Source organism: Manis javanica, chromosome 3 (assembly GCF_040802235.1).
Source record: "Manis javanica isolate MJ-LG chromosome 3, MJ_LKY, whole genome shotgun sequence".
Taxonomy (NCBI): domain Eukaryota; kingdom Metazoa; phylum Chordata; class Mammalia; order Pholidota; family Manidae; genus Manis; species Manis javanica.
In genome coordinates, this window is record NC_133158.1 from 106637326 (window position 1) to 106656565 (window position 19240).

The window sequence follows — 19240 nt, forward strand, 5'->3', positions numbered from 1 at the left end:
ATTCTTGTAATCATACTTTGTTGCACTTGCTCATATACAGGTAATACTGGGCAAGGAAAAACCAACAGTTGCCACAGTGAGCTGCAATATATATTCCTCCTTGCCAAATTACATAAGATCTAACCTACCTGCACATAGTGATTAGGGCCAATTATCCTTGCCAATATGCTAACTACTATCTCTGCTGGTCTAGTAGCAGAAGCCATCCAGAGTGATAAGGCAGCAGATGCAGCTTTAATCTCCACACAATTCCTAATCTGGTTATTCATTGTTCTGAACATATTTAAATATAGTAATCAAATTTGTTTTAAATTCCATGCCTGATAACTTAAATACCTGTGGATTAGTTTCATTTATAAGGTTTTCTCTTGGTTTTTAGTTTTTCAGTCCATCTCATATTAATATTGGGAATGTTTTATTGCATATGACACTGTATATGAAAAATTTAAATAACTCTAGATGGTTTTATTTTCCTTTATGGAAAAATTAACTTCCTCCTTGCCAAAAGTTAGAGTAAGGGTATATTACCATGTCTCAAAAACAACTTAGATTTTTTGAAGCTTATCTTTATCTGTTTCACATTTTATTTTAGGGCTTAGGTCTTTAGAAATGTCTCCTGAATGCATGGGGTGTTTATTGCTGTCTTCCTTCTCACCCATCCAGGCGTCCAATTTTGTGTCACTTGCAACATAAGACTACTAAGAGGTCTTTGCTTTTTAGTCACTTAGCAATTTCTTTCTGATTGGTTTCTTGGCCTCTTGTCCTTATGCTTTTAGGATTTACCAATGACCTACAGTATTAAAGCACTCAGAATTCTGAGATCACTTCCCTGGGTCATTTTTCTCTAGGATTTCTGTTTCTCACATCCTGGATGCCTTATTACTTCTGAAAACAAATTTTGTCCTCCCCCATAACAGTATTTTAAACTCAAAGTTTCCGCTTTCTGCTATGCCTTTAGCCATATCCAGAAATTGAAGGAAAAAATCCCCAACATAAAAGGTAATATAATTGTGGCCCGCTGCAATTTGTTTGTTTTCTCTACACAATATTGTTGCTTCAAGTTTCACTTACTCGTACTTTTTGATAGTGAGTACCAGATGGTTTGGCACTTCTTCAATTTTATAGATGTGCTTTGCTGATTCACACTACTCAGAGGTAACCATTGTGGAATACCACTTTATATGGTTTTAATTCAAAGGTACCCTTTAGAACTGTTTCTAATGGGCCAACAAAGGATTTTTTTAAGTATTGAAAATAGTATGTCTATTAAATATTGAGAAAAGTATTTAAAAATATTATATTCTGCAATTACTACCTACTGTTTGTCATATAATTATATCCTAGATCCTGTCCACATATTAAACAAGTGGAATTAGACTGCTTTTCTTTAATCATCATTTTAACACTGCATATCTCTTTCAAGTATATAACTACATAACTGGAGGTTTCATTTAAACAACAAATTCTAGGTCACTAAAATTATTATTATTTTTTTTGGAAACAGGAAATAACCACTAAGTAAAATCTTTGCAATAGATAACTATTATGGGTATAATTGTAGTTCCCCCTCAATAGAAGTTGAAGTGCTTACCTTCATTATATATAAATGTGATCTTATTTGGAAATATGGTCTTTGAAAATGATCAAATTAAGATCATTTTAGGCTCTAACCAAATTTGGTATCCTTATGAAAAGGAAATGTAGAGGCAGAGACAGACACAGATAGAGGGAAGATGATACAAAGAAACAGGGAGAATGCTATCTACAAACCAGGGAATGCCTTAAACTACCAGAAGTTAAGATAGAAGTGTGGAATAGAGTCTCCCTCACAGCCCTCAGAAGGAGTCAACCCTAGCAAGATCTTGATGTCAGTCTTCTAGACTCCAGAAATGGGTTGTATAATTCACCAAGTTTGAGGTACTTTGTTAAATCAGCCCCAGTAAGTTAACGCAATAAATAGATCAACCACCTGGAAGTTACTATCTCTAAACCTAGAATCCAGGCAGACAACACATCAAGATCTCCCTGGACCCCTTCACTCCAGGATTCAAAGAGAAATTGTTATTTGGTCTTTGCACCAGCCTCTAAGGACAATATTATACTTTGTGATAAAATACGGGAGTTTCAAGTGGAACTAAATACAGGAAGTATTAATGAAGTATAGTCAAGAATGTTTAAATGTTAACAGGATTTGAAGAAGATGAAATAAACAGAAATAATCAGATTAAGTATATAAATATATTTAATTACAGTTAAAAGTATTTTAAGTAGGCCATCTTTCCTCCCCACCCCCACCTACCCACACACACATAAAAGGAGATTATCTGTATTAGTTTAACTTGTTTCAATGTAAGGGACAAATATTCTGCTATAGATATGGATAACAGCTCACTGACATTAAGTAAATTTCAAAGTTCATGTAGATGATGTGGGAGATACTAGACTAAAATGCAGTAGTGGATGGCTCAAATAATAATTTCTTTTTAGTTTTCCAGGAAAGTCAGGCTGACCGTACTATTTTGTAAGCCATCATATTATCAGTTCTGATTGAATTATACTCCCAGTTATGCATATGCAGTTGCTGTGGTCCTTGACATTAGGAGTTGAACTCTAAATGCTATAAATATATAATGTGAAACAAATGCCTTTCATTAGGTAATTATATTTGAGTATATAATGAATATTTCATGTACCAGGGATTTTAATAACTAATTAAATATATTTCTCCATTAGGAGAAGCTACTATAACCATTCATTAAGGTTGAACATTTGAACAGTTCTAGATGATCAAGAAGATTAAGCCACAGGGAAAAGGAATTAAAGAATTTTCTAGCAAATGGATCAGCAATGTTATGCCCCTGAATGTGGAAAAAGATGAACATTTAAGAAGAATTTAGGGCAGGCAAAATGGCTGATTTGGGAGTGAGATAGTGGATCATACAGCGTAAAGCTTAAAGAATTGTGGGGGCCCCGACATGTAGATCCACCTAGGCCGTGTCTAGTGCTGACTAGATCGACAGATGCATGATGACTCTACATTATGGATAAAAAGGATAGTTCATAATTTACTTAACTAAAGCATATTACTAGATCATTATAAGGTCTTTAACTTTCAATTATTAATAGGGCCTTATTTTTTATAATTTTGTTCAATTTGTTGGAAGTCAAGACAGTGAAAATTATACTCTGCAGAAATGATATTCTAATTTCATATTAAATTACATCCCCAGTTTGCATGAGAAATTTTAGATCCTTAGCCTTATAAACTCTTTGCATGTGCATGTCTATAATTACTTGATAGTCTAAAGTGTGTGTGTATGTGTGTGTGTGTGTGTCGGTTTCTAGAAGGCAGATTTCCACATCAAATGACACATACAGTTACATTTTTTTAGAGAATTCTTTCAGTTTACATTTCCTTTAGAATTTTATAAGTAACCTTGTTCTTAAAACCTCTTTTACAATTTGATTTTTAAAGTGCCGACTATGTATTTTTTTTTCTTTCTTGAGACTTCTATCATTCCATTGTTATATTGGGTAATTTTTTGTTTTAACTTTTCCTAAGGAGTTAATTTTTTAGTGTATTTTTAGGTTTACAATAAAATTGAGAGGAAGCTAATGAGATTTCCCATATATCCTCTGAGCCTAAACATGTATAACTTCCCCCTTTATCAAGATCCCCTACCATAGTGGTTCATTTGTTACAACTGCTGAACCCACATGGCACGTAATCACCCAGAGTCCATAGTTCACTAGATCATTGCTCTCTAAGACACTGGATTTTTTCCCAGTTAAGTATATTCCACCTTTCCTATCAGCTACATATTCACCTGCAAATAATAGACAATTGATAGTTATTAGCTTATTTAAATTGGATCTAAGAAAATTATATTCTTAAAATTTGCTGTTCAGATATGCCTTGCAAATATTACCAACCCAAATTAATTTACTAGACATATTGACAATTGTAAAGTAATTCATATCCACATTTACCAGCTGAAATTGAGGAACACTGATATTTCAACAATTCCAATTGGTGTCTTACCTTTTAGAACACAGATCAAACCAAGTTCCATATTTCTAAATGACTAGGTTTTACCCAATTAATTAGCACTAAAATTACTCTTGGTAAACTACTTCATAATCAATGTAAATATACACATTTAAGCTCATAGAGAATAATTCTTTTTTCTACTCTGATCAATCACTGATTTCTCAGAAATACTAGATAAATCCTTTTTTATCCTATACTACATTTTTTCCTATATTAAATTGGTTGAGATAACAGTATCAACAGAGATACTGTTGAGAGATAAAAGGTACACATGGCATAGGAAAAGAGTTCTGTAATACATTAATTTATGCCTGTATCAGTTTGTATATTTATTGTCAGTCCCTTCTCAAATATATACTTCTTGAGTTCCAGGACTGTATATTTTAATCTTAAACTTTGAGCACCTAGGATAATGTTTGGTACATAATAGAAACCTAATAAATATTCATTGAATAAAATAATAAAATAAACATTAAATGAATGAATGAATATTACATATGACAGAGAAGAAACAAGAGATTATAAAGGGGGGCAAGTATATCATGTTATTCTTACAATATAAATATTAGTTACTGAGTACCTTTTAAGTGCCAAGACCTATAGTTTGGATTTTAATGACTGAGTTTCTTCAAAGTGCTATACTTGTGCTTTGCATTTTAAATAATACATGCATATAATGCATGCTTACTTTATATGCATATCACAATGCTGTTTAATATTATTATCCCCACTGCATAGTTGCTAAAATTATCATATGAATAAGTAAGTATTGTTTTTTGTATATTGTTCAAGGTTAAATAATTACTAAATAACAGAACTATGATACTATGTTCATATTGTAGTCCTGTACAGCCAGTTTTCTCTGATTCTGCCAAATTCAATTTAAACTGCTATGCAAGTCCCAACTTTTCCCATTAAGTCTACTTCTTATGGGTCATGGAACAAGATCAGTTATATTGACATTCATGACACCCAAATCATCCCCAGATGTAATATGTGATGAATTATTATTTGTGAGTGGATTATGAAGTCAAGTTGGCTTTGTTTTAAATGTTTATTACCATCTTGTAGGTTAATTTAGGTATTGTGTTTGTTTTCTATTGCTGCTATGGAAAATTGACACAAACCCTGTGATTTAATACAATAAAAAATATTATCTATCAGTTTTGTTTGGAAGTATGACCTGGGTCTCACAGGGCTGACTCTGAGTCATTGGTAGGGCTACATTGTTTTCTGGAGCCTGTAGGGGAAAATGTGTGTCCTTGTATTTTCCAGCTTTTTAAAGAAACCTTCTTTCTTTGGTTCATAACACCAATCCTTCATCTTTTAAACCCAGTAATGGACAATGAGAGTCTTTTTCACTCTGCTGCTTCTCTAGTTCTTAGGAGTTAGAAAAGATACTCATAAGTCTCAGCTTGACATAACTTTCTTTCTCTGCCCAATGACAAAAATGAACATCTTGTGGGCATATTTGGCAATCTGGAGAAAAGGCACATGACAAGTCTTTATTCTTGGACATTAAGGAGTCAAGTTCATTGCTGGGATTTTGAGGGATTTAAGTTAGTGTTTCCACCTGGTAGGAATATATTTTAGCAGGGGTATGAGATGATTTTTCTTAGGTTAGAACTTACCATAAAGAAGAACTAGCCAATCATGGTCAGGTGAACCTAAGAAAAAAATATTAGCTAGTGGTGTCCACTGTGAGGAATAATAAGCAATGCTGGCCAGTTCTCTGAAGTAGAGAGGTAGGAAACCATGTCTAACATCTTTGTTTACTGCAGCAGAATAGGAAAGCACATATTCCTACATGCATGTGTAACATTCTTTTGGGGCACCTTGAAATATTTTGCCTGAAGTTGGGAGGATACTTTTATATGGACTGGAGTTCCTTCTTGGGAAGATGTGGCCTATCCAAGTAATTTAAATTCCGATTTATCATGAAATACACAAATCAAACCACTGTCCTGACAGAGAATAGGTTAGGTACTTTTTACCCATAATGCTCAAGGACAAGTTTAGGAGGGATATTCCGTAGGTAGGAAAATAGAGCCATAGAGACCAGGGCCATTGTTGAGTAAGTAGAGAGAAAGGGTTGGTCCGAAAATTTATTTTCACCTTGTAAATCATGAAATTCACTTGACACAGCCATGGAGAAAAGGGCACACAGTAACTCATCTGAGTTATAGTAATGACATAACACAGCATCCCTTAGGTACTGCATGCAAGAGCAGTAACAAAATTGGCAAAAGTAAGCTGACACAGCTGATGATGTCAGCAGAGATCCATGGACTATATAAGCTACAGACAGGGACAAAATACTTATAAATACTTATATGATAAACACTAGTATTAAAAAGTACAAAGAGCTCTTAAATACAACATTAAGAAAAAGCTCAAGTAAAAATTGAGTATTTGACATATTTCATTCATTAATATTTAGAACTCAGTATAGATCTTTCTTTTCACCATAACACGCACCAGGGCCATGTTTAAATACTCTATAACACTTATCAGTGTTTAATCCATAGTAGATATGGACCAGGGAATTTTAAATCTAAAATATTTGTTGGATTCTTCTTTGAAATGAAAATGAAAAGTGCCATATTTATTATGCCTTAGGAATATAGACTCTTGTATTTCTATACCAAGAACTTTGAATTTTCCAAGTTCTGAGATGATTACTGCATTTCCTCAAATTTTAGAAAGGGCATTGAAGAATATTTACATGTTGGTAATTATGGTAGCCTGAAACAAAGAGACAAAGATGGGGAAAGATGTATTAAACTAGTCTACACTGTGAAGGAGAAATGAGAAACTCAGTATTTCATGTATTCCTGGCTTTTATTTAATAATAAACATAGTTCCTTTTCAATTTCCTTGATACAGTTTTTAATAACAATATGTAAACTATTAAAACTTTTTAAGTTGAAGGATAGTTGACACATAATATTATATTGGTTTCAAGTATATAACACAGTGGTTCAACAGTTCCCCATATTATTAAATCCCCATCCCAACTAGTGCAGTTACTATCTGTTAACATAGAAAGGTGTTAGAGAACAATTGGCTATATTCTCCATGTTGTACTTATGTGACCAACTTATGTTGCAATTGAGATTTTTTTGCCCTTTTATCCCATCCCGCTCTTCACCCAACTCTCCTGTCCTCCATGGTAAACACCAGTCAGTTCTCGGTATCTATGAGTCTACTGCTGTTTTGTCCCTTCTGTTTTGCTTTGTTCTTATATTCCACAAGCAAGTGAAATGATGTCTTGTCTTTCTCCAATTGGCTTATTTCACTTAACATGATACCCTCTGGGTCCATCCATGTCACAAATGGCAGGATTTCTTTTAAATAGCTGAATGATATTCCATTGTTTATATGTACCACATCTTTATTTATTCAGCTCTTGATGGACACTTTGGTTGCTTCCATATCTTGGCTATACTAAATAATATGGCAGTAAACATAGGGGTGCATATATCTTTTCAAATCAGAGATTTTGTTTTCCTTGCATAAATTCCTGGAAGTGAAGTTACTGGGTCATATGGTATTCCTATTTTAAGTTTTATGAGAAACCTCCATATTGCTTTCCTTAGTGGCTGCACCAATTATTATAATTTTTATTTAATCTACATAATGTTTATGTTAGAAAATAAGACTGATTGATGTGTTATACACAATTGATTAGGCATACTCATCATAATATAAAATGTATACATTGTGTTTTTTACAAAAATATTGGTCTATGTCTCTTTCTTATTTTATTTTCAATAAAATAAGTGAACAGGAGGAGCCAAGATGGCAGGGTGAGTAGAGCAGCAGAAATCTCCTCCCAAAACCATATATTTTTTCAAAAATACAACAAATGCAACTATTCCTAAAAGAGAGACCAGAAGATACAGTAGAACAGCCAGGCTACATCTACATCTGTGAGAACTCAGCATCTCACAAAGAGGATAAGATACAAGCCAAGGCCAGCGGGACCCAAGTGCTCCCCCGACCCCAGCACACAGGTGGGAGGAAAGCAGCCAGAGAGGGGAGGGAAGCACAGGACTGCTAAGTAACCAACCCTTGTCATCCCCCTTGGGAGTGCAGAGACACATTACATGGTGTGCTGGATATTAGGGAAACAGAAAGGTAAAATCTGCGAGTGTGTCCCTGCAGCCAGCTCCCCTGGGACAAAAAAAAAAAAAAAAAGCGAGTGCTGTTTGAAAGTCTTAAAGGGACAGGTGCCTCACAGCTAGAAGGAATCATCCTGGCACAATCAGCCCAGCAGGCTAGCTGGGAATCCTGAGGAACTTTTGGCGCACCAGCCCTCTGGGTGGCAAAAGAGCCCTGAAGCCCCTCACAGATATAAGCAGCCTGCCATTCATTCCTTCAGCTGGTGTGGCCTTGCCACAGCAGCGGAGCAGCCAGACAGTGGCCACACCCACAGCAACTGCCCAGAGTCTCCCCCAGGGCACACGACCCAGGCCAGACTCAGAGGCCGCTGCTGGTGTGCGGATGCCCTGTGCAGGCAGAGGAAATGGGGAGGGCAGGAAGGGTCACCATTCTCACAGGAGAGCACACCCAGCATGCCTGCCACTCACCACAGGTCTCTGGCCTACTCCATGGGCTGCTCCTGGTGTGCAGGAAACTGACACAGGCAGCAGAGAAGGGCAAGGAGACCAGCAAGCAGGAAGGGAATTTGTTCTCCCCATTGATACATGCACCATCTGCTGCGACTACCTTTATTGCCATGGAAAGGCAGAAAAATTTGGTCCAGTCCAGAATTACCCAGACAACCAATGAGAGAGGACCTGGGGAGATAGATATAACCAATCATCCTTAAAAAGAATTCAAAATACAGGTCATAATCATGCTGATGGACCTGCAGAGAAATATGCAAAAGATAAGGGATCAAGTCAGGAGGGAGAATACAAAAATAAAACAATCTCTGAAAGGACTTAAGAGCAGGCTGGATGAGGTGCAAGAGACCATTAATGGAATAGAAATCAGAGAACATGAATACAGAGAAGCTGGGCAGAGAGAGATAAAAGGATCTCCAGGAATGAAAGAATATTAAGAGAAGTGTGTGATCAATCCAAAAGGAACAATATTTGCATTATAGGTGTACCAGAAGAAGAGAAAGAAAAAAGGGATAGAAAGTGTCTTTGAAGAAATAATTGCTTAAAACTTCCCCAGACTGGGAGAGGAAATAGTCTCTCAGACCATGGAAGCCCACACAGATCTCCTAACACAAGGGACCCAAAGAGGACAACACCAAGACATATAATAATTAAAATGGCAAAGATCAAAGAAAGGGGCAGAGTACTAAAGGCAACCAGAGAGAGAAAAGAGGTCACTTACAAAGGAAAACCCATCAGGCTATCATCAGACTTCTCAACAGAAAGCTTACAGGCCAGAAGAGAATAGCATGATATATTTAATTAAATGAAACAGAATGGCCTTGAACCAAGAACACTGTATCCAGCACGATTATCATTTAAATATGAAGATTAAACAACTCCCAGACAAGCTAAAGATGAGGGAATTTGCATCCCACAAACCACCTCTACACAATACTATAAAGGAACTGCTCTAGATGGAAGCACTCTTAAGGCTAAATAGGTGTCACCAGAGAAAATAAAATCACACTAAAGAAGGCAGACCAACCAAATACGAACTAAAGGCAAAAAATAAAATCAACTATTCACTAAAGCAGTCAAAGGAAACACAAAAGAGTACAGAATAAAACACCTAACATATAAAGAATAGAGGAGGAGGAATAAGAAGGGAGAGAAATAATCATCAGACTGTGTTTAGAATAGCTTAATAAGCAAGTTAAGTTAGATAGATAGTGAAGAAGCTACCCTTGAACCTTTGGCAACCACAAATCTAAAGCCTGCAATGGCAATAAGTACATATCTTTCAATAATCACCCTAAATGTAAATGGACTGGATGCACCAATCAAAAGACACAGAGTAATAGAATGGATAAAAAGCAAGACCCATCTGTATGTGCTCACAAGAGAATAACCTCAAACCCAAGGACATACACAGACTGAAAGTCAAGGGATGTAAAAGATAAAGCTCAGTGAAATAAGCCAGGTGAGAAGGACAAGAATCAAATGACTTCACTCATCTGTGGAGTATAAGAACAAAGAAAATACTGAAGGTGCAAAACAGCAGCAGAGTCACAGAAGCCAAGAATGGACTAACAGTTACCAAAGGGAAAGGGACTGGGGAGGATGGGTGGGAAGGGAGGGATAAGGGGGAGAAAAAAGAAAGGGGGCATTATGTTTAGCATGTATAATGTGTGAGGGGGCACAGGAGGGCTGTATAATAAAGATAAGACAAGTAGTGATTCTACAGCATATTATTATGCTGATGGACAGTGACTGTAATGGGCTATGTGGGGGGGACTTGGTGATGGGGAGAGTCTAGTAGACATAATGTTCCTCATGTAATTGTAGATTAATGATACCAAAAAATAAAAAATAAAAAAAACCATAAGTAAACATAAAGTAAGTTCACCATTTTAATTTCAAATTAAGGACAAATCATGGTATCTTTAATATGGATAGTTAGTTACAATTATTAAATGAGTAAATCAATGAATCATGGACATCAGTAAGCTGGTGTCATTTTTAGAATCTTTTTGGAATTTGATTACAGTCCTAACTAATATAATTTCAGAAATAAGGACATAGTGCCTCTGTAGGTCTCAGCTCTGATGAGTGTATTTTTGTAATGAAGAGAATGTGGCATTCAAATAAATAGGAGTTTCCTTATATTCTTTAATTGTTGATTCCACTTGCTTGGTTTATAGCACTTTAGTTTAGGTTAAGAGAGTCCTCTACTGTATGACCTATTACTGCTTTATTTGTAGTGCCTGAAAACAATTTCCTATTTATAATACCAAACTATTTACATACTAGAGAGTACTGACTCTCAGGGAAATAAGCCAGAGCTAAGGCAATTACCATTTTAAGTAACAAAATGCCTTTTGAGCAATTCCAATTATATTTGGAAAGTAAAATGTCACAGGTTTTTAAAAAATTATGTACAATATTACCATTTATACAGTCTCAAAAAATTAATTCCTTAATAAATTAGTTTATTATTTACTTATAGATATGATAGTGCTTCCTTTTGCTATTAGGAAACCATGACTTTTTTCCACTTTAAAAAAACTGAAGTATAATTGACATACAATATTATATTAATTGCAGGTGTACAGTGTAATGATTCAATATGTATGTATATTACAAATTGGTCATCATTAAGTCTAATTACCTGTCTCCTTAAAGTTATTGCAAATTTTAAGTTATATTCCATATTCTGTACATTACATTTCATGCCTCATTTATTTTTTAACTGGAAATTTGTACCTCCTAATTCACACATCTTCACCTATTTCACACATCTCTTCTCTCTCTCAGGCAACCACTAGTTTGTGTTTTTTATTTATGAATATGTTTCTGCTTTGTTTTGTTTATGTTTATTTATTTGTTTTTAGATTCCACATATAAGCGATATTACGTATTTGACTTTCTCTTATTTCACTTAGCAAATTGCCCTCTAGATCTGTCCATGTTGTCACAAAAGACAAGATTTCATCATTTTTTTAAGGTGGAGTAATATTCCGTTATGTGTAACATCTTTGTTTTTATTATAAAGGTGCACACACACACACACACACACAAATATTACATGTACAGTACATCTTTACCCAATACATCTATCTAGAGACACTTAGGCTGCTTCCATATCTTGGCTATTGCAAATAATACTGCAATGAACATAGAGGTGCATACATTTTTTGAATTAGCATTTTTGTTTTCTTGAAATACACACAGAAGTGAAATTGTTGGATTATGTGATAATTCTGTTCTTTACACTTTTTGAGGAACCTCCATACTGTTTTCCTCCATACTTAATTTATCTGGTAGTTCCTTATTAACTATATAGAAGTACAACAGATTTCTGTATGCTAATTTTGAATCGTGCAGCTTTACTGAATTCATTTATTAGTTCTAATAGTTTTTTTGTGGATTCTTTAGGATTTTCTATATATAGTAACATGTCATCTGCAAATAGTGACAGTTTTACTTTCTCCTTATCAATTTGGATGTATTTTATTTATTTTTCTTATCTAATTGCTGTGGATAGACTTTCTAGTGCTATGTTGAATAAAAGTGGTGATAGTGGGCACCCTTGTGTTGCTCCTGATCTCGTAGAAAAAACTTTCATATTTTCACCATTAAATATGATGTTAGCTGTGGGTTTGGCATATGTATGGCCTTTATTATGTTGAGGTATATTTCCTGCACAACCACTTTGCTGGGAGTTTTAGTCATAAATGGATGTTGAATTTTGTCAAATGCTTTTTCTGCATCTATGAGATCATGTAATTTTATCCTTCATTCTGTTAATATGGTGTATCACATTGATTGACTTTCAGATAGTGAGGTGTCCTCAGATCCCTGGGATAATTCCAGTTGATCATTTTGTATGATACTTTTAATGTACTGTTGAATTCAGTTAACTAATTTTGTTAAGGTGTTTTGCACCTTTGTTTATCAGAGACATTGCTCTGTAATTTTTTTTCTGTAACGTCTTTGCTTTTAGTATCACGTTAATGCTGGACTCGTACAATGAATTTGGAAATATTCTTTCCTCTTCACTTTTTAGAATAGTTTGAGAAGGATAAGTTTTAACTCTTCCTCAAATATTTAGTGGAATTCTCCTAGGAAACCATCTGGTTCTGCTGGACTTCTGTTTGTTGGACAGTTTTTGATTATTGATTCAATTTCATTACTTGTAACCATTCTGTTCAGATTTTTATTTCTCCCAGCTTCTACCTTAGAAGATTGTATATTTCTAAGAATTTATCCATTTCACCTTAATGGTACAATTTGTTGACATATAATTGTTTCTGGTACTCTCTTACAATCCTTTGTATTTCTGTGTTATCAATTGTAATTCTACTCTTCCACTGTTAATTTTATTTATTTTGTTAAGGTATTTGCCCTCCATACCCATTTTGTTGAGAATTTTTATCATGAATGGATATTGAATTTTCTTGAATGCTTTTTCAGCATCTATGAAAATTATCATGTGGTTTTTGTCCTTCTTTTTGTTGATGTGGTGAATGATGTTGATGGATTTTCGAATGTTGCACCATCCTTGCATCCCTGGGATGAATCCCAGTTGATCATGGTGTATGATCCACTTGATGTAATTTGAATTGTTTGCTAATATTTTGTTGAGTATTTTTGCATCTATGTGCATCAGGAATATTGGTGTGTACTTTTCTTTTTTTGTGGTGTCTGCCTGGTTGGGTATTAGAGTGATGCTGGCTTCATAGAATGAGTTTGGAAGTATTCCCTCCTCTTCTATTTTTTGAAAAACTTTAAGGAGAATAGGTATTATGTCTTCTCTATATGTCTAATAAAATTCAGAGGTGAGTCCATCTGGCCCAGGGGTTTTGTTCTTGGGTAGTATTTTTATTACTGATTCAATTTCATTGCTGGTAATTAGTCTGTTTAGATTTTCTGTTTCTTCCTGAGTCAGTCTTGGAAGGTTGTATTTTTCTAGGAAGTTGTCCATTTCTTCCAGATTTTCCAGCTTGTTAGCATGTAGATTCTCATATTATTCTCTAATAATTCTTTGTATTTCTGTCAGGTATGTCATGATTTTTCCTTTTTCATTTCTGATTCTGTTTATGTGTGAAGATTATCTTTTTTTCTTAATAAGTCTATGTCATGATTCATCTATTTCATTTATTTTCTCAAAGTATCAGCTCTTGACTTTATTAATTTTTTCTATTGTTTAATTCTTCTCAATTTTATTTATTTCTTCTCTGATCTTCATTATGTCCCTCCTTCTGCTGACTTTGGGCTTCATTTATTCTTCTTTTTTCAGTTTAAAGAATTGAGAGTTTAGACTATTCATTTGGGATTGTTCTTTCCTCTTTAAATAGGCCTGGATTGCTATATACTCTCCTCTTAGAACTGCCTTCTTTGCATCGCAAAGAAGTTGAGGCATTGTGCTGTTGTTTTCATTTGTCTCCATATATTGCTTGATCTCTGTTTTAATTTGGTCATTGATCCATTGATAATTTAGGGGCATGTTGTAAAGCATCCATGTGTTTGTGAACCTTTTTGTTTTCTTTGTACAATTTATTTCTAGTTTTATCCCCTTGTGATCTGAGAAGTTGGTTGGTACAATTTCCATGTTTTGAATTTACTGAGACTCTTTTTGTAGCCTAGTATGTGGTCTATTTTAAAAAATGTTATGTATGCACTTGAAAAGAATATTTACCCTGCTGCTTTTGGGTGGAGGATTCTGTAGGTATATTAGGTCCATATGTTCTAATGTGTTGTTCAATGCCTCTGTCTCCTTACTTATTTTATGTCTGGTTGATCTGTCCTTTAGAGTGAGTGGAGTGTTGCAGTGTCCTAGAATGAATGCATGACATTCTATTTCTCCTTTTAATTCTGTTTGTATTTGATTTCATATGTAGGCACTCCTGTATTGGGTACATAGATATTTATAATGGTTATATCTTCTTGTTGGATTGCCACCTTTATCATTATATAATGCCGTTTTTTGTCTGCTGTGACTTTCTTTGTTTTGAAGTCTATTTTGTCTGATACAAGTACTGCAACTTCATTAGTTACATGAAATAGCTTTTACCATCCCTCCACTTTTAGTCTTTGTATGCCTTTGGGCTTGAAGTGAATATCTTGTAGGCAGCATATAGTTGGGTCTTTTTTTTTTAGCCATTCAGTAACTCTATGTCTTTTCATTTGGTGCGTTCAGACCATTTATATTTAGGGTGATTATTGACAAGTATGTAATTTTTGCCATTGCAGGCTTTACATTCATGGTTAACAAAGGTTCAGGGGTAACTTCCTTACTATCTCAGAGTCTAACTTATCTCACTTCATATGCTATTACAAACACAATATAAAGGTTCTTTTATTTTTTTTTTCCTTTTCTTCCTACCTCCATTTTTTTATATATTAGGTATCATATTCTGTCTATCCCTTTGCTTATCCTTTTTTATTACCTCTGGGGATAGCTTTTAACCTTAGGAGCCCTTCCACCTATATCAGTCCCTCCAAAATATTAGGTATCATATTCTGTCTATCCTTTGTCTATCTCTTTTTATTACTTCTGGTGATAGCTATTTTACCTTAGGAACATTTCCATCTATAGCTGTACCTCCAAAATACACAGTAGAGATGGTTTGGGGTTGCTAAATTCTCTCAGCTTTTGCTTATCTGGAAATTGTTTATTCCCTCCTTCAAATTTAAGTGATAATTTTGCCAGATAAAGTATTCTTTTTCGAGGCCTTACTGATTCATTGCATTAAATATATCATGCTACTCCCTTCTGGCCTGTAAGGTTTCTGCTGAGAAGTCTTATGATAGCCTGATCGGCTTTCATTTGTATGTGATCTTATTTCTCTCTCTGGCTGCTTTTAATAGTCTTTCCTTATCCTTGATCTTTGTCATTTTAATTATTATATGTCTTGGTGTTGTCCTCCTTGGGTCCCTTGTGTTGGGAGATCTGTGCACCTCCATGGCCTGAGATACTATCTCCTTCCCCACATTGGGGAAGATTTAAGAAATTACTTTATCAAAGACACTTTCTATCTCTTTTTCTCTCTCTTCTTCTTATGGTACTTCTCTAATACAAGTATTGTTCCATTTGGATTCATCACACATTTCTCTCCATTCTCTTTCATGTTTAGAGATCATTTTTTCTCTGGGTGTCTCAGCTTCTTTGTATTCCTCTTCCCTAATTTCTATTTCATTTATCATCTCCTTTGCCATATCTAGTATGCTTTTAATACCCTCCATTGTGTTCTTTAACAATTGGATCTCCATCCTAATTTGTTCCTGATTTCTTGAATAGTTTTCTGAACCTCCATGAGCATGTTAATGATTTTCACTTTGAAATCTCTTTCAGGAAGATTCATGAGGTTGATTTCATTTGAATTTTTTTCTGGTGTATTCATAATTTTGCTTTGGACCAGGTTTATTTGACGTTTCATAATTTGCATTTGGTGCCCTCTAGTGCCCAGAAGTTCTACTCTCTGGAGCTGCTCAGCCACTGGAGCAATGTTGGAGGTCTCAGGGGATCAGTGTTGCTGTTGGAGGTGGAAAGAGAAGTTTCCTGCTTCCCAGCTGCTATGCCTGTCTTCACTGTCAGAACCAGTGGCCAAACACGCAGGTGTAAACCTCTATGCTTTTTGTTTGTAGCTGCCATAAGCGGGGCTTCCCTCTCTCTGGCCTGATGCCAGGGAGGGGTTGCTGGTTTGCGAGCCTGAGACAGGTGCAGGCTAGCCAGGAGGAAGACACAGCAGGTTGTGTATCATGGTGGGGGGCCTTGGAGCTGCATAGATAGCCAGGAGGTAGAGCTCCTGAAGATCATTTAAGCTCCCAACCTACAGGACAGAGTGTACCCAGACAATTTTGTCTACCTCTCCTTTTTGTTGAGCAATAAGCTCTGTTCAATCCTTGCCTCTTTAGCAGCCCTCTCCCTTTAAGGAAGTCTCTCAGACTGCCCACCAAGATCGGCAGGATATGAATCCCTTTTTTCCACAAGCAGCTGGAATCACCATCTCTCCAGGTATTCCACCTATCTTAGCTTTCCAACTTCACTAAATCACCAGAGCACCATGTAATGTAGGTTCATGCTCCCATTGCAGATCTCCAGGGCTAGGTGTTCAGCAGTCCCAGGCCTCCTCTCCCTCCCCACACTGTTTCTCTTCCTCCTGCTGGTGAACTGTTGTGCGGGAAGGCTTTGGGGCCCACCAGGTCACAGCTTGGGTACATTTCCCTGTTCCATGACGTCTGCTCTTTTCTCCATGTGTATGAAGTCTTGTGCAGTCTTCTTTCCTTTTGCTCTTTTAGGATTAGTTGTATTATATTTTAGTATTATATGTGGTTTTAGGAGGAGGTCTCTGTCTCACCTGCCATGCTGCCATCTTTAATCCCTAAACTTTTCATTTATTTTTTTGTCATTATTTCAATTCATCTCTGTTCTTTATTATTGCCCTCCTTCTACTAACTTTGGCCTCTGTTCTTTTCCTGTATAGGTGTCAGTTTTAAATTGTTTATTAAAGATTCTTCTTGTTTTTGTGGTAGACCTATATCATCAAAAATTTCCTCTTAGAACTGCTTTTGCTGCAATTCATAGATTCTTGGATTGTTGTGTTTCTATTTTCAATTTTCTCAGGGTATTTTTTGATTTTCTGTATTGATTTCTGTTGATTTCTGTTGACGTATTGATTGTTTAGTAGCATGTTATTTAGTCTCCATGTGTTTGTTCTTTTTTCAGTTTTTATTTTCTTATAAATGATTTCTGTTTCATTCCATTGTGCTTAGAAAGATTTTTGGTATGATTTCAGTATTCTTAAATTTATTGAGACTTGTTTTGTGGCTTAGCATGATGCTACATATGCACTTAAAAAAAGTGTGTATTCTTCTGTTTTGGATGGAATATTCTGTATGTATCTATGTATTAAGTCCGTCTGGTCTAATGTGTCATTCCAAGTTACTGTTTCCTTATTAATATTCTGTCTGGATGATATACTCATTGATGTATGTAGGTGTGTTAAAGTCCCCTACTAATATTGTATTACTGTCAATTTCTCCCTTTCTGTCTGTTAATATTTTCTTTGAATATTTAGGTGTTTCTATATTTGGTGCATAGATGTTTACAATCATTATATTTTCTTATTGGATTGATCCCTTGTTTAATGCCCTTCTTTGTCTCTTATTATGGTATGTCTTTAAAAGCCTATTTGTCTAAATACCAAAATTCTGGGTTTTTTAAAAATTTCAATTTGCATGGAATATATTTTTCCATCCTTTCACCATCAACCTCTATGTGTCTTTAGATATGAAGTTACTCTTGTAGGCAACATACAGGTGGGTATTTTTTTTAATCCATTCCTCTACAACCTATATCTTGTGATTGAAGCATTTATTTCATTTACATTTAAAATAATACTTAAAGGATATGTTCTTATTGTCATTTTGTTCATTATTTTCTGGTTGTTTTTGTAGTTTTTCTCAGCTCCTTTCTTTTGTTGCTCTTTTCCCTTATGATTTGATAATTTCCTTAGTGTTATGTTCATTCCTTTCTTTTTATTTTTTTGTATATCTATTATATACTGATGAACACTTAATTTCAAGCACATTCTAAAATACATTTTTACTAAATCTCTACATTTTGTATATTTGATGTCATATTTTACATTTTTTAAATTGTATATCCTGTAATTATTGTAGATATAATGACTATTTTGGTCCTTTAACCATCATATTAGCTTTGTAAATAATTGATATACTACCTTTATTATGTCTGTTTCACCAGTGAGGTTTTTTTCTTTCATAATTGTCTTCTAGCTATGGTCTTTTCTTTTCTGCTTTAAGAAGTCCCTTAAACTTTATTTGTAAGGGAAGTTAAGTTGTGATGAACTCCTGTAACTTTGTTTGTGTGGAAAATGATTTACTTTTCTTTAAATTCTGAAAGATAACCTTGTTAGGTAGAGTATTCTTGGCTATAGGCTTTTTTCATTTCAGCACTTTGAATATTTGTTCCATTCCCTTCTAGACAGCAAAGCTTCTGAAAATCAGCTGATAGTCTTAAGGGCATCCCTTGTATATAACTAGTTACTTTTTTCCTGCTGCTTTTAAGATTATTTATCTTTAATATTTTACATTTAATTCTTATGGGTCTTATTGTGGACCTCTTTGGGTTATTTGGAACTCTCTGTACCTCCTGGACCTGGATGTCTATTTTCTTGTCACATTAGGGAAATTTTCATCTATTTTTGTCCTATGATGTTATATTCATATTTACACCAAGTTTGGTTACTCCATTCCCAGGATTTGTCAATGTCATCAACTCAGTAGGGACTCAAGTAACTGCTCATTGAAGTAACCCATAAAAATTCTACTTTTTTTAAACACTTGTTTGTAGAATTTTAAAAATTTGGAAAAAGTGAAAGTTTCTATATAAAACATATTTCATGGTAAGTTGTCAAGTAAATACAAACATTTAAGAGTATTTAAGATCTGTAATAGGTTGAGCTCCCTGAAAAATATGTTCTCTTCTCTGAAATTTGAGAGGAGAAAATTTACTGGGAGGTAGTCTCAGGAATAGACCAGCAAACACTGG